Source organism: Eubalaena glacialis, chromosome 20, assembly GCF_028564815.1.
Source record: "Eubalaena glacialis isolate mEubGla1 chromosome 20, mEubGla1.1.hap2.+ XY, whole genome shotgun sequence".
Lineage (NCBI taxonomy): Eukaryota > Metazoa > Chordata > Mammalia > Artiodactyla > Balaenidae > Eubalaena > Eubalaena glacialis.
Window position 1 is genome coordinate 22,371,830 of NC_083735.1, and position 16,691 is coordinate 22,388,520.

Sequence of the window (16,691 nt, forward strand, 5' to 3'; positions counted from 1 at the left end):
GATAATGGTGATGCATGGATTCCAGCTGCTCCCTGAAAAAGACCCTGCCAGAATAACAGCAGAAGTCACCCTGGGGTCCCTCAACAAGATATGGCAAGAGTTGCATGGCTCCAATTAGGTAGGGTCTGTAAGCCCCATGCCAGCCTGAAGAAGCTACAGAAGATAGACCTTCGGCCTTCGTCTTCCCAGTAAAGATTTCTTGGGGTCCACGTCTCTCTGGGAATTTGAGGCAGGAGATGGATGGGTCCCAGGCTGAGGAGCTGGAATCTGTCCCCTGTGGACAGATACTCCAGGATAAAGATAACGGCAGGAGCAAGGAGGAGCTGAGTCCTGCTTGGAGAGAAGATAAAGAAACCACATATCTCTCATTCTTCAGGTCAAGGACACCTTCCCGACTGCACATGCAACAGAAAGGTTCCCCAGAGGTCAGAGGAGGGAGGGGGCGCCAGATCATAATATGTTCTTCTTCCCAGAAACCCCTGCACTGGAATCCACCTAGTCTAAAAGATGCACACGCACACAGGGGAGGGCCATGAGTTAGACCAAATATGGACTCAGAGGCAGGCAAAGCAGGATGACTGACCAGAGGGAACCGGGAAGAACTGCCCTATATAAGTGATGTGAACTACCCCAAGGGTGCAACTCTCTCTGAGCCTGCCTGTGTCTGTCTATCCACACGTACTTTTTTTTCCTCCTAATAAACACTTTACTTGTTTCACTACCTTCCTTCTCTTTGTTGGAATTCCTTTCTCCAAAGCAGACAACCCAGGGCCTTGGAACTAGCCACTGGCCCTAGAGGTCTAGTGGCTAGGATTCGGCATTCTCACTGCCACGGGCTGGCTTCAGTCTCTGGTCTGGGACCTGAGATCCTGCTTCAAGCCACTGCAGGCTGAGGTCACCCGAGATCATCGCCACTTCTGTTCAACATAGGTTTGGAAGTCCTAGCCACAGCAATCAGAGAAGAAAGAGAAATAAAAGGAATCCAAATTGGAAAAGAAGAAGTAAAACTGTCACTGTTTGCAGAGCACATGATACTACACATAAAAAATCCTAAAGATGCTACCAGAAAACTACTAGAGCTCAATGAATTCAGTAAAGTTGCAGGATACAAAATTAATACACAAAAAGCTTTTGCATTCCTACACACTAAAAATGAAAGATCAGAAAGAGAAATTAAGGAAGCAATCACATTTATCATCACGTCAAAAAGAATAAAATACCTAGAAATAAACCTACCTAAGGAGGCAAGAGACCTGTACTCAGAAAACTATAAGATAATGATGAAAGACGTCAAAGATGACACAAACAGATGAAAAGATATACCATGTTCTTGGATTGGAAGAAGCAATAACGTCAAAATGACTATACTACCCAAGGCAATCCACGGATTCAATGCAATCCCTATCAAATCACCAATGGCATTTTTCACAGAACTAGAACAAAAAAATTTTTAATTTGTATGGAAACACAAGAGACCCCGAATTGCCAAAGCAATCTTGAGAAAGAAACACGGAGCTGGAGGAATCAGACTCGCTGACTTCACACTATACTACAAAGCTACAGTCATCAAAACAGTATGACACTGGCATAAAACCTGAAATATAGCTCAATGAAACAGGATAGAAAGCCCATAAATAAACCCCACACCTATTGTCAATTAATCTACAACAAAGGAGGCAAGAATATACAATGGAGAAAAAATAGGCTCTTCAATAAATGGGAAAACCAGACAGCTACATGTAAAAGAATGAAATTAGAACATTCTCTAACACCATATACAAAAACAAACTCAAAACAGATTAAAGACCTAAATGTAAGGCCAGATACTATAAAACCCTTAGAGGAAAACATAGGAAGAACACTCTTTGACATAAATCACAGCAAACATCTTTTTGGATCCACCTCCTAGAGTAATGAAAATAAAAACAAAAATAAACAAATGAAACCTAATTCAACTTAAAAGCTTTTGCACAGCAAAGGAAACCATAAACAAAAAGAAAAGACAACCCTTAGAGTGGGAGAAAATATTTGCAAAAGAAGCAACCAACAAGGGGTTAATCTCCAAAATATACAAACAGCTCATGCAGCTCAATATCAAAAAAACAAACAACCCACTCAAAAAATGGGCAGAAGATCTCAACAGATGTTTCTCCAAAGAAGACATACAGATGGCCAAAAAGCTCATGAAAAGATGCTCAATATCACTAATTATTAGAGAAATGCAAATCAAAACTACAATGAGGTACCACCTCACACCGGTCAGAATGGCCATCATCAAAAAATCTACAAACAATAAATGCTGGAGAGGGTGTGGAGAAAAGGGAACCCTCTTACACTATTAGTAGGAATGTAAATTGGTACAGCCTCTATGGAAAACAGTATGAAGGTTCCTTAAAAAACTAAAAATAGAATTACCATATGATCCAGCAATCCCACTCCTGGGCATATATCTGGAGAAAACCATAATTTGAAAAGATACATGCACCCCAATATTCACTGCAGCACTATTTACAAGAGCCAGGACATGGAAGCAACGTAAATGTCCATCAACAGAGGAATGGATAAAGAAGATGTGGCTTCCCTGGTGGCGTGGTGGTTAAGAATCCTCCTGCCAATGCAGGAGACACTGGTTCGAGCCCTGGTCTGGGAAGATCCCACATGCCGTGGAGCAGCTAAGCCCGCGTGCCACAACTACTGAGCCCGCATGCCACAACTACTGAAGCCCATGCACCTAGAGACCGTGCTCTGCAACAAGACAAGCCACCACAATGAGAAGCCCGGGCACCGCAACGAAGAGGAGCCCCTGCTCAGCAACGAAGACCCAACGCAGCCAAAAATAAACAAACAAATAAATAAAAGAAGATGTAGTACATATATACAATGGACTATGAGTCAGCCATAAAAAGGAATGAAATAATGCCATTTGCAGCAACATGGATGGACCTACAGATTGTCATACTGAGTGAAGTAAGTCAGACAGAGAAAGACAAATATCGTATGATATCGCTTATACATGGAATCTAAAAAAAAGGGTACAAATGAACTTACGTACCAAACGGAAATAGAGTTACAGATGTAGAAAATAAATTTATGGTTACCGGGGGTAAGGGAGGGGGGAGAGATAAATTAGAAGATTGGGATTGACATATACACACTACTATATATAAAACAGGTAACTAATAAGGACCTACTGTATAGCACAGGGACTCAATACTCTGTAATGGCCTACTTGGGAAAAGAATCTAAAAAAGAATGGATACATGTATATGTATAACTGATTCACTTTGCTGTACACTTGAAACTAACACAACACTGTAAATCAACTATACTCCAATAAAAATTTTTTTAAAATGAACAAACATAACAAACAGAAACAAGCTCATAAATACAGAGAACAAACTGGTGGTCGCCAGAGGGAGGTGGGTAGGGGGGGATTAGGAAAATAGGTGAGGGAGGTTAAGAGGTACAAACTTCCAGTTACAAAATAAATGAGTCACAGGTATAAAATGTACAGTGTGGGGAATATAGTCAATAACTATGTAATATCTTTGTATTGTGGCATATCATAACTAGATTTATTATGGTGATCATTTTATAATGTATAAAAATATCAAATCACTATGTTATACACTTGAAATTAATAAAATATTGTAAGTAAATTATACTTCAATAAAAAAAAATGATACAAATGAACTTACTTACAAAACAGAAACAGAATCACAGACTTAGAAAACAAACTTATGATTACCAAAGGGGAAAGGTGGCAGGGGAAGGGATATATTGGGAGTTTGGGATTGACATATACACACTACTATATTTAAATTAGATAACCAACAAGGACCTACTGTATAGCACAGGGAACTCTACTCAATATTCTGTAATATCCTAAACCAGAAAAGAATTTGAAAAAGAATAGATATATGTATATGTATAACTGAATCACTTTGCTGTACACCTGAAACTAATACAACATTGTAAACCAACTGTACTCCAAAGTAAAATAAAAATTTTTTAAATAAAATTTTTAAAAAGAAGTTGTTTGTTTTTGTAAAGCAATGACTTTGTAAAAATTTGAAAATGATTATACATAAAAGTGGTCTGTGTATGTGATATATCCTATAGTCAATGACCCACTTGAACTCTTACCTCTTTGAGGAAATGGACTCAGATCCTGTGGGCTCAGTAGGTCATCTTACAGACACTTCTGAGGGTGTCTGGCCAACTCGTGTGGATTTCCCCTTCTGGGGCAATTGTCTTTGATCCTCAGAGATATGTGTTTTTACTATGAGACACTGTCCCAAGGCCCAGGTAGTCTTCTTTGAGTTCCATTAGAAACCATAGTATCCTTACAATAAATTCCTAAGCCAGCTTACCTTAGCTTCATTTGGATTCTATGACTCATAATCAAATGAGTCTTAACTAGTGTAGCAAGGTGAAATAATAAATTATTTTAACAGCACCAGAATTTCCCTTAGGGATGGAACTTTTTTTTTTAACCTGAGAAAAATACCTTGAGAAATAGCTTAGAACTTTTGGTGAAATTCCTAAGGCAGAACTTGGCAGGAGAGAGCTGAACTGCTCCAAAAGGAACGAGCGGGAATTTGAAGGTGGAGAGCAGTGCAATGTGTTTGCTGCAGCGGTGGACACATGCAGTGCAGGTACCCACAAGCTCAACACTTCAGCAAAACTGGAGGGTGCTCCAGAGGTGACCCCAAAACGCTGTAAACCAGGCTCCTCTGCACAAACCTGGTGGGAACTGGGGGGACTCTGAGCTCCCACTGCACGTGGAGTAGATTTAAGCCAGTTTTACTTTGATTTCAAAGGTTAGGCTACTTCTGACACTGGAATTACACTACCAAGACACCCAGAACTACCAACATTTCCGAACACCCCCTAAGAGGGTGAAAACCATGAGAACTGACTGTCAACCAGGCACACAGCAATAAGGGCCCGGTGTGGGTGAGTGCATGATACACAACAGGACACAGCGGTGAGACCACTCACCACACTGCTCGTCTGCCCCATCCGGGCACTCCTGCTCTCCGTTGCAGAGCCAGGCCACAGGAATGCATCTCCCACCACATGCAGCTTGCCTTGTCATCTGACACTGTATTTCATCTGCAATGAAGGACCAAGAAGCAAAGCCATCAGAGTTCTTGGATTCCTTGGGTCCAGGAGACCTTTTCATGTAAGCTGCATTCACTGTTCTCTTTGGAAGACCTTCCTTCAACTATTATCTAGGAGAACGCTAGGGGGGTTCAGTACCCTGAAAACCCATGCAGGTTCTCCAGTGACGATCCCTGGGGACCATTCTTTCTGATGCTGTGGCGTTGCTGCTGGAGAGCTGTCATTCGCCTCCCCGTTGTCTTGTTAGCATGGCTCACACTTACACTTGTGCTTACAAAGATACAACTATTCTTCCAGGTCTGATTTGGTCTTACAGACTCAGAGTATTAAGTGTTGCAAGTTTAGAGATCTAGGTTCAAAGCACTTAACTTTAGTTTCCTTTTAGACATGGGTCGATACAGCTTCAAATGAAGTTAGGGTTTGGGGTCCTACATGCCATCTTTATAAGAATACCTCTAATAGCCTGGTTACAAATATTTAAGTTTTCAGTTATTCGCAGGACACTGATTTATATTATCAGTTTTATTCAAATCATGAACTTGTGTTTCTCAACCTTGAATGATTAATGGTCAAAAATAAGCCTGTTATGGATGTGGTGCTCAGAGAAGGCCTGGCTGTACTTAGTTTACTATTTTGTCCTAACTTTCAAAGAGAAAAAGCCAATCCTTGGTTCCGAGAAAACATAAGCCACATGTCCCATTTGGCAGAAGTCTCTGTAAGACGCAGTGAAGACCCTACCCCAGGGACAATGTAGGCACATGGGATGGAAAGTCGTGTGCAAAGCTATGTGATGGGAGTTGACAGTGGAAGCCCACCGCACAGACTACACCTTCTTTGGTAAGGAACCAGACCTCAGTCTTACTTGCATCCCTCTAAGATAGTGCTTTTAGCATAGTTCCTCAATGTTTGATTTTAAAAGGCTGGCTTATAAACTGCATTATAAATGAAAGACTCAGGAGGTACTGGTTATTAATGAATAGCTAACAACTTTGCCAGCTACTCACATACCATCCGGGCAATCCCACTTGACTTGACCAAAACCATTCAATTGAGAGCAGGTGAGGTCAGCAACCCCCTAAGATGGGATCCCAGGCTCAGTCGTCAGCCTACTTACTAGGTTGGAGTTTTGGTTAGACCACGTACTAACAACATCACCTCGGGAGAGTTACTGCCTCCCTCTGGACCTCAGTTTTTCTTGTCTGTAAAGTGAGGCTAGTAAATAAGTGGTTCTAAGAGGAAAATGCAAGGATTAAAAGAGTACAAAGTCATTGGGCACAATACCCACCAAATAAATGCTCCCAAAGTGTTAGCTCTTTTGCTACCTCTTCTAGCAGATCCTTCCAGAAGGATCCCAGTTAGGGCTGCAGTCAACCCTCAAAGACTCACACTGCTAGGCGAGTCCCACCTGGAACACTATTTGCCCTGGTGATTCGCAGTCTGGAGACCCAGTGTGCACATGGATGCTGAACACCGTCTCAAACATTACTTTTCAAATTTAGGTACATGCTTGCTGTGAATAAATTAAAAATGTACTTATTAATCTATTTACTATAGTTCATGGTAGCTTTCTCATAGTCTGTCAATATACAAAGTACAATGATCATGGGCTGTTCTACAACAGACATCACAAAAATGTCTTCACACCAGAAGACCTGGGCGAACACTGCTTAGTGAAAAAGGCAAGTAACTTTAAATCCTGTTTCCGGAGTGGAGCAAACAGACCACTGTTTGGGATTCCTGCCACAGAGATGCCCCACCAGGTTAGGCAAAAACCCTGAGGGTCAGAATCCCTCCTGGAGGGCAAACAGCTCAGAGACTAAGTGACATCTCCTCCAAACCAGTTAACAGTACCTTGACCAACAAAGTGTCTGCATAAGTTAAAAAATGAGTTAAAATCTGCCTCCATCCATGAGGGCCAATTGGGAGCACCTGTCAGGAGAGATGGGCAATCCTGCAGGCCAGGTCGTTTGACAAACACTGGGCACCTCCTGCACCTGCCCAGGTCACCAGCCACCAACCCTACGGGAACTCAGGGTTTCTCAGTCACCCTGGGACCCCAACTCAGCTCTCCTCTGCCTTGGGGTCCGCCTACACCTGAGTGGTATTAACAAGCGCCGCTGGAAGTTGCTTGCTAACCGCACCTGGGCCCAAGCTCCGTTTCAAACAGCCCGGGCTGTTTCTGGAGGGAAGCACCTCTTCCCAAGGTCCCGGGCCTCCAAGAGGCTAAATTTGCTGCCTGGTTAAACCTGGGCGGCGGGCCCATCAGAGACCAAGGCTAGAAAGCCAATTCCACTCCCTTGGATGTTGGGAAAAGGAAGAACCTAGAAGGGAGCGTGCGCCCTGCACTCAGGTGCGGAACGAGCTTCCTTTCCCACCGGCCTGAGGGCCAGAGAGGAAAAGACATCCAAACCATCCGCTGAGCCCACCCACCAGGCAGGCTTGTTAAGGAGTAAAGGGCTGAGAAGCAGGGGGCCCCTCCCGACAGTCTAGCCTCGCCCTCCCAGACAAAAGGTCACCGCAGGACGGGGGACAAGCCGCGCACATCCAGCGAGGGCGCCCCAAGCTCTCCTCCGCGCCCGCCCGGCAGCCGGGCAGCCCCGCAGCCAGCAGAGCGGGATGCAGTGCCTCCGGGGGCGCCCCACCCGCGGGCCCCACTCACCTGTCGCGGAGCCCCCGAGGCCGCCCAGCGCGGCCAGCACGGGCGGCAGGAGCCGAAGGAGCGCCTGGCGTCCCACGGGCGCGAGGAGACAGCGCGGGGACCCGGGCGCGAAGCGCGCTGCGCGAGGACGCCACAGGCGGGCGGAGCGCACGGGCCGCCCGGGTGGCTTTAACTCGCGCTCCCGCCGCGCACGGGGAACGCCGGCGCCGGTGGGCGGGGTGGGCGGGGTGGGCGGCGTGCACTGGGAGTTGGCGCCGCCCAATCACGGGGAAGAGCCGTCGGGAGCGAGAGGGGCTGCAGGCCAGGTCGTGGTGCCTCGCATCTCTCTCCCTCGGGGTTCTCACTGGGTACTAGCGCCTGGGACCCCGCGCCCCTTCTGCAGTGGGCCAGCAGACGCTCAGCCGATTCAGGGCCCCTGTCACACTCAAGGTCAAATTAAGGTTGGTCAGCCATACTTAAGGCTTCTTAAACTTTTTAAATTTTAATTGAAGTATAGTTGATTTACAATGTTGTGCCAGTCTCTGATGTACAGCCAAGTGACTCAGTTATACACATAGAGACATTCTTTTTTAATTATGGTTTTCCATTCTTTTCCATTATGGTTTATCCCAGGGGATTGGATATACTTTCCCATGCTATACAGTAGGACCTTGTTGTTTATCTGTTCTAAATGTAATAGTTTGCATCTACCAACACCGAACTCCCCGTCCATCCCTTTCCCTACCCGCCCCCTTTGGCAACCACAAGTCTGTTCTCTATGTGAGTCTGTTTCGGTTTTGTAGATAAGTTCATTTGCGCCATATTTTGAGTGATATCATATGGTAGAGTACTGTATGGTATCTTATGGTATTTGTCTTTCTTTTTCTGACTTACTTCACTTAGTATGATAATCTCTAGTTCCATCCATGTTGCTGCAGATGTTACCAAACTTGGGTCTGCTTGCACATGGGCAGTAAAGCCAAGTGGTGAAGGAAAGCGTTTGTTGCAGGGCCAAGCAAGGAGTCCAGGGCAGCTAGTGCTTAACAGACCCAAACTCCCTGAAGGCTTTCAGGGAAAGGGTTTTAAAGACAGGATGAGGATCGCTTCTCGGCCTTTTGGCTAAGATCAAGTGTAAAGACAGGATGAGGGAGGGTCGTTGTGGGGTGTGTGATCAGCTCCTGGACATTCTTCTGATTGGTTGGTGGTGAGGTAATCAGGATCAGCATCATCAGCCTGGTTCCAACTGGTCTGGGGTCTAAGTGCTTGTGGGCAGCATACAGTTAACTTCTCCCACCTGGCAGGGGTTTCAGTAGCTGCAAAACAACTTAAACGGTGTGGCTCAGAATAGGATCTATAGCCCTTGAGGAGGAACTTGACTTTGTTTAATGGCTAAACTGTTATTATTTTGTCTTGCTTGACTGTTTTCCTTTCTGCATTTTTTTCATTTCTCTGATTAAATTTACTCTATGACTAAAGTTTTTCTACAGACAAAAGGCAGGCAGAGGACATGGGGTGGGGGGCTGCTCTGGGAAGGCCCCAAAGGGTCCTGCTCGGTTACACAAACGACATTATTTTCTTTTTTATGGCTGAGTAGTATTCCATTGTATGTATGTACCTCATCTTCTTTATCCATTCATCTGTCAATGGACATTTAGGTTGTTTCCATGTCTTGGCTATTGTGAATAGTGCTGTTATGAACATTGAGGTGAATGTGTCTTTTTGAATTATAGTTTTGCCCGGATATATGCCCAGGAGTGGGATTGCTGGGTCATATGGAACTCTATTTTTGCCTTTTTGAGGGACCTTCATACTGTTTTCTATAATGGCTGCACCAACTTACATTCCCACTGACACTGTAGGAGGGTGCCCTTTTCTCCACACCCTCTCCAGCATTTGTTATTTGTGGACTTTTTAATAATGGCCATTCTGACCGTTGTGAGGTGGTACCTCATTGTAGTTTTGATTTGCATTTCTCTAATAATTAGCAATGTTGAGCATCTTTTCATGTGCCTGTTGGCCATCTGTATTTCTTCTTTGGAGAAATGTCTATTTAGTTCTTCTGCCCATTTTTCAATTAGCCTGTTTGGGTTTTTTGTTGTTGTTGTTGAGTTGTATGAGCTGTTTGTATATTTTGGAAATTAAGCCCTTGTCGGTCGCATCATTTGCAAATATTTTCTCCCATTCCATAGGCTGTCTTTTTGTTTTACTTATGGTTTCCTTTGCTGTGCAAAAGCTTTTAAGTTTGATTAGGTCCCATTTGTTTATTTTTGCTTTTATTTCTACTGCCTTGGAAGACTGACCTAAGAGAACAACAGTACGATTTATGTCAGAGAATGTTTTGCCTACGTTCTCTCATAGGAGTTTTATGGTGTCATGTCTTATGTTTAAGTCTTTAAGCCATTTTGAGTTTATTGTTGTGTGTGGTGTGAAAGTGTTCTAGCTTCATTGATTTACGTGTGGCTGTCCAACTTTCCCAACAACCCTTGCTGAAGAGACTTTTTCCCATTGTATATTCTTGCCTCCTTTGTCAAAGATTAATTGACTGTAGGTGTGTGGGTTTATTTCTGGGCTGTCTATTCTGTTCCATTGATCCATATATCTGTTTTTGTGCCAATACCATGCCGTTTTGATTACTGTACCTTTGTAGTATTGTCTGAAGTCTGGGAGCATTATGCCACCTGCTTTGTTCTTTTCCCTCAGGATTGCTTTGGCAATTCTGGGTCCTTTATGGTTCCATATAAATTTTAGGATTATTTGTTCTAGTTCTGTGAAAAATGTCATGGGTAATTTGATGGGGATCACATTAAATCTGTAGATTGCTTTGGGTAGTATGGCCATTTTAACAATATTAATTCTTTCAGTACAAGACAAGAACATTGGATAGCTTTCCATTTCTTTGTTGTTGTTGTTTTGTTTTGTTTTGTTTGTTGTGTTTTTTTTGGCCATGCTGGGTGGCATGCAGGATCTTACTTCCCCGACCAGGGATCAAACCCGTGCCCCCTGCAGTGGAAGCTCAGAGTCTTAACCACTGGACTGCCAGGGAAGTCCCTCCATTTCTTTGAATCATCTTCAGTTTCCTTTATTAATGTCTCATAGTTCTCAGCATATGTCTTTCACCTCCTAGGTTTGTTCCTAAGTATTTTTTTAATGTTATTTTGAAATGGATTTTTTTTCTTTTTTTACTTTGCCTTTCTGATGTTTCATTGTTGGTGTAAAGAAATACAACCTATTTCTGTATTTTTTTTTTAATAAGTTTTTTTTTTTAAATTTATTTATTTATTTATTTTTGGCTGTGTTGGGTCTTCGTTTCTGTGCGAGGGCTTTCTCTAGTTACAGCAAGCGGGGGCCACTCTTCATCGCGGTGCGCGGGCCTCTCACTATCGCGGCCTCGCTTGTTGCAGAGCACAGGCTCCAGACGCGCAGGCTCAGTAGTTGTGGCTCACGGGCCTAGTTGCTCCGCGGCATGTGGGATCTTCCCAGACCAGGGCTCGAACCCGTGTCCCCTGCATTGGCAGGCAGACTCCCAACCACTGCGCCACCAGGGAAGCCCTATTTCTGTATGTTAATCTTGTATCTTGCTACTTTGTTGAATTCGTTTATCAGTTCTGGTAGTTTTTGTGTGGAGTGTTTAGGGTTTCTATATATAGTATCATGTCATCTGCATATAATGACAGTTTTACCCCTTCCCTTCAGATTTGGATGCCTTTTATTATGTTTAAGTTTTTGAATGTAAACAACGTTCACCCCTGTGCAGCCATCTTACTTCCCCACCTCCACCCCCAGCAAACACATAGGCACTAAGCAAGCACTAAGTTGGTCTCAGTCCAACTCAGGCCTCCTGCACAAAGGCTGCACTAATCATGGGCATGTTTCTGTGGCCGAATCTCAAAAGCAGCAGGCAACAATTTAATTAGCTCCAAGTCAATAAAGCTCCATGAACCCCAGCAAGTAAACCAAGCCTCACTAGTAATTATCAGCAAAAGATTATTCATGTAGAACTATGATGCGTAACATTTAACAGTACCCAACGTAGAATATTTGTAATTTTCTGACAATGACTAACAATGAAGAATGGCATTAAAATGCATCAGAATTAATTCTGCTACAATCCTTGATTTAGAAGGAACTCCCACAAAAGGCTATAACACACAGGAAAACCCCAATTGATATATGGTCAAGGGATAGACAATTCACAAAATAATTTCACAGATGCTTTATAAACTTTTTCTCAAATAAAGTGACTGCAAGAATATTTTATGTAGAAAAAGACTAATGTTGGTGGGATGGGTCACAGTGCATTACTCATATCTGTATTATATATAACTACCCATCATATAATTCCCTCACTTGAATAATTCCTTATATTAAGCAGCCCTTGGAATCTGCCCCCAAATCTCATTTATGATGCTAATCACTCTTTTGGGTTAAGAGGTGATTTTTGGCTTCGATTTGAGAATTTGTGAGAGTTTCAGTCGAAGAGATCTAATGAGATGAGGCAGATGAGCGTGTGGACCGGGCACCCAGGCGCGTCCCTCAAGGTACACAGACTACCCCACCGCCACCGCCCGTGACACAGGACAATTCAAATCCAGCAGTGTACCCAGTTCTTCAGGGCCAACCTCTTGTCTACCTATAAAAAGTAGAATGTAGGAATTTTCTCTATGAAGTCATCAAAATAACTTCAAACTTTCAAGAGTGGTAGGGTAGTGGAATGTTGTTTTTCCTGCATTCTCATAGGCTCGATTATTCTCACTGTCTGATCTTTTTAGAGTTTTCACAGCCTAGTCCTGCTGACCTTGCTAGTCGGTATGGATTAGGTTTGGCTGTGAGTGATAGAAAACTCAAAATAACATTTTCTTAAACAAGACACAAGACTCCAAGTAGGTGGTAAAGGGCTGTGTGGTTGTCCGCAATGGCTCCGTTGCTCTGCAGGACCTGACAGGCTCAGGGTTCTGGAGACGAAGAAAGGGGTCCTGGATGCTTGGGAGGGTCTGTTCTAGAGCATGGACGGATTCAGTGAGAATCACACATAAAGTGTTTATTCCTGGGCTTGACTTCTACCAATAATGAATCAATATTAACTTGGTGAAAGGGCAGTGGGGGAAGCTTCTGTAGTTCTAGAGAAACAGAAAGAACCAGTGCATTCAACTCAACTCAGTGGCATTTGGTATAAAAATCCACTGTACTCGTTCCCCAGGAGTACCCCACTCCATAAGAATAAGCCTGGCCGAGGGCAGGTACTCGGGGCCGGGGGGCAGGAGGAGCTGTGACACCCGGAAAGACCTCTGGAAAACCCTTTAGTATGCTGAGGGTCAAAATAAGTCATAAACGGATAGCTGTCCATCCCTAAAAGAGGACATCTCAGTGGAATATGCTTGGGTCTCCTTCAGAATCTTCCAGACCGAACGCATCAGAAACCAGAGGCCCACTCGGGCCCTTGAAGCTTCACCCCACGGCCTCCTGTCCTCAGCCTCCATCCCGACCATGCTCCACAGATCCCTGCTGCCCCCAGCCTGCCACAAACAGCTGACCTTGAACACTCGATCCCCATAAGGGCTCCGGTAGCTAATCCACTGTGACCATGGGAACCTCCTGCCACCTTAGAAATGCAAGCTCCAGACTTTTCCAGAGCCTTCCACCAGGCAAATCGAGGGAGGCCCTGCAGGAGAAAGCCTGGGGGGCGGGGCGGGGGGGGGGTTTCATTCTGAACCATTTGAGTGCTTCTCAGTGCAGTCAGCCTGACCTCAAATCGCTGCCTCCTTGGGCCCTGCCTGATACTCCCATTCAGCTGTTCTCTCTTGTTTTGCTCACCCATTTGGCGCCTTACCTTAGCTCCCACTTGTTACTTGGCCCCCAGGCTTGCTGACCCAGCTTAGAATGTTGGTTTTGGCTCTGACTTGCATTCCTTGGGGACTTGACTTTCAGTGTTTACCTGTCTGTGATTGCATCAGAACTTCCAGCGACAGAAAACCCTCATTCCTCTGCCCCATCCCAAGCCCTGCACCAAGTGGGGCCCTTTGCCAGCCCCGCCTGACCCAGGAAGGCGATTACCGAAGAGGATTCTGGTGGAGAATCTACCTTCTCTCCCTGTACCCTGTGCACACCACTGGTCCTGCAGGGCTCTGGAGAGGGAGGGGAAAGGGACCTGATTGAATTGATTCCACCTCCTGTGTGAATTATTAATACCCATTTAACCGTCAAGCTTATACCTTAGATGTATTTCTGGTTTTTAGAAGTAAATAAATGTAATGAAACAAAGTGAAGTACTCAATATTTGGGGTACAAAGAGCCTCAGGCTGGTGTCAGCCCCTTCCTCCTGGAGGTGGAATCGCCCCAAGGCTGCCCTCAGCTGCATCTCATTTTTATCTCTTTCCCTATTCCAAGTCTGAAATCATAGATCCCATAAATACTTCCATTTTTCAAATGACTGCTATGGCTGTCACAGTGGGTACACAGATACGGGAGAGTATACATACTTTGTTTTTTGTGCGTGATTTGGGTGTTTTGGTAGCAAATCATATATTTGTTTTATATTTGATTTTTTCCTTTTTCCTTTGGGTGCTGGCATATGGAACTGTCTGCTTCCAATTCCACCTTGAACAGTGGCTCAAATGATTACCTTTGGGTTTTCTGTCCCCACTCAATGGAAGAGCTCCACAGATTGAAAGACAAGAAGGGGATATATTTGACTTACCTTTAAAAAAGCAATAAATTAGGTTTTAAAAAGTAAGATAACTGGGACTTCCTTGGTGGTGCAGTGGTTAAGAATCCGCCTGCCAATGCAGGGGACATGGGTTCGAGCCCTGGTCCGGGAAGACCCCACATGCCACGGAGCAACTAAGCCCGTGCACCACAACTACTGAGCCTGCGCTCTAGAGCCCATTGGCCACAACTACTGAGCCCGCGTGCCACAACTACTGAAGCCCGTGCGCCTAGAGCCCGTGCTCTGCAGCAAGAGAAGCCACCGCAATGAGAAGCCCACGCACCTCAATGAAGAGCAGCCCCCGCTCGCAGCAACTAGAGAAAAGCCCGCGCGCAGCAACAAACACCCAACACAGCCAAAAATAAATAAATAGGAAAAAAAAAAGATAACTGGTGTCTTGAATTTTAGTAGATATCAAGTAAGGTTCTATTCCTTCCTTATACCTTGTTACAAAGAAGTGTTATGAACTGCAGGTAAACAAAATCTGCTGCTGGCCGGGCTAACATTAGGGCAGATATTTCTAATGTAGTCTAACTAATGAGGTTAGTGCAACACTGTGATATGATAATAAACATATATTTTGGTCTTTGTCCTGGGCTCCTGGCCAGAGCTCCCCAAACCTTTGTAATGTCCTAAGTGATAAATGTGCTAGGAGCATCTTTTTTTTTAATTGATTAATTAATTAATTTGGCTGCATCAGGTCTTAGTCGCTGGCACATGGGATCTTTGTTGCAGCGCGCGGGCTTCTCTCTAGTTGTGATGTACGGGCTCCAGAGCATGCGGGCTCAGTAGTTGCAGTGCTCTAGCTCAGTTGCCCCGCGGCATGTGGGGTCTTAGTTCCCCGACCAGGGATCGAAACTGCGTCCCCTGCACTGGAAGGCAGATTCTTAACCACTGGACCACCAGGGAGGTCCCTAGGAGCATCTTTTATCCTCATATTTGGCCTCTGACCCCAGTTCCTGACGCAGAGCTCCTAAATCCGTTGGAATTTCCTGGGTGATAGGAGTGTCTTTTGTCCTAATAAGGCGACTCTTAGTGGCTTCCTCCAGAGGCTGGGGCTGGTCACCAGGAAGACCAAGCGATGGTTAGAAGCTTGGAATTTTCATCTGCACTCCTCATCCACCAGGGAAGGGAGAGGGGCTGGAAACTGAGTTAATAACCAATCACGTTTTCATGATGAAGCTTCTATAAAAATCCCTAAACTACAGTGTAAAAGAGCTTCTACACATCCACGTGCTAGGAGGGTGATGCACCCTAAACCCACAGGGACAGGAGCTCCTGAGCTTGGGGCCCTTCTGGATCTCGCCCTGTGTATCTCTTCATCTGGCTGTTCATTTGTATCCTTTATCATATCCTTTATTAGATAATAAACTGGTAAACGTGTTTCCCTGAGTTCTGTGAGATGTTATAACAAATTATTGAACCTGAGGAGGGAGTCTTGGAACCCCCAATTTGTAGCCAAGTTGGACAGAAGTGTGACTGACCTAGGGACCTACTACTTAGGACTGGCATCTGAAGTGGGGTCTGTCTTGGGAGACGGATCCCTTAACCTGTGGCTCTGATGCTGACTCCAGGTAGACAGTGTCAGACCTGAAATTGAATTGTAGGTCACCTACCTGGCGTCAGAGAGTTGGTCGATGTGGGAAAAAACCCTACACGTCTGGTGTCAAAAGTGTTGTGAGTAGAGAGTAGAGGAATAGAGTTTTTTCTCTCATTTAATGAATTAAAGTCATCAGGGACTTTACCAGGTAATGTCTGGTTATATATACAAACCACATGTGGATCCCTGAGTCAGAGATGCATATGAAATTTTGTGTAGTTTTGGAAACGCTAAGGATATGGAAATATTTGTAATTAACCATTACCTGCATTTCCCATCAAAACTTTACTGAGAAAGCCTGCCCAACCTCTAAACCCCAGAACAGGAGTCTTTGAAATGATCTGCACAGAGTTCTCTCGATAACTGTCAAGTCCAGGTCATTAGTTGTAATAATTCTAGATGGTTTTATAAAGCTGATTAATAAAAGGCTTAAATAATCATATATAACTTCCTACAGTATATAAGATCTGTATAACTCTTATAACATAAATGGATGTGATGATGCTATGGAAGCCAGCAAAGGAAAAGACCTGCTTTGGGGTTTCATTTGGTATCCAAATGCAAGGTCACTGGAACATGACTAAACTCGGAAAATTTCCATGAGCCAATGGACAATTTTCCAG

General features: G+C 44.4%; 1 long non-coding RNA gene across 1 annotated transcript in view; it reads right to left on the reverse strand.

Moving 5' to 3' along the window:
• Positions 1-7,942, reverse strand: part of LOC133081343 (uncharacterized) — a 72,617-nt gene extending 64,675 nt beyond the window's left edge. The window contains exons 1-2 of the long non-coding RNA XR_009698782.1: positions 7,787-7,942; positions 5,005-5,118 (exon numbers count right to left, since the gene is read on the reverse strand). This is a non-coding gene — a long non-coding RNA (uncharacterized LOC133081343). The remainder of the gene's footprint in view (positions 1-5,004; positions 5,119-7,786) is intronic.
• Between the last annotated feature and the right edge of the window lie 8,749 nt (positions 7,943-16,691).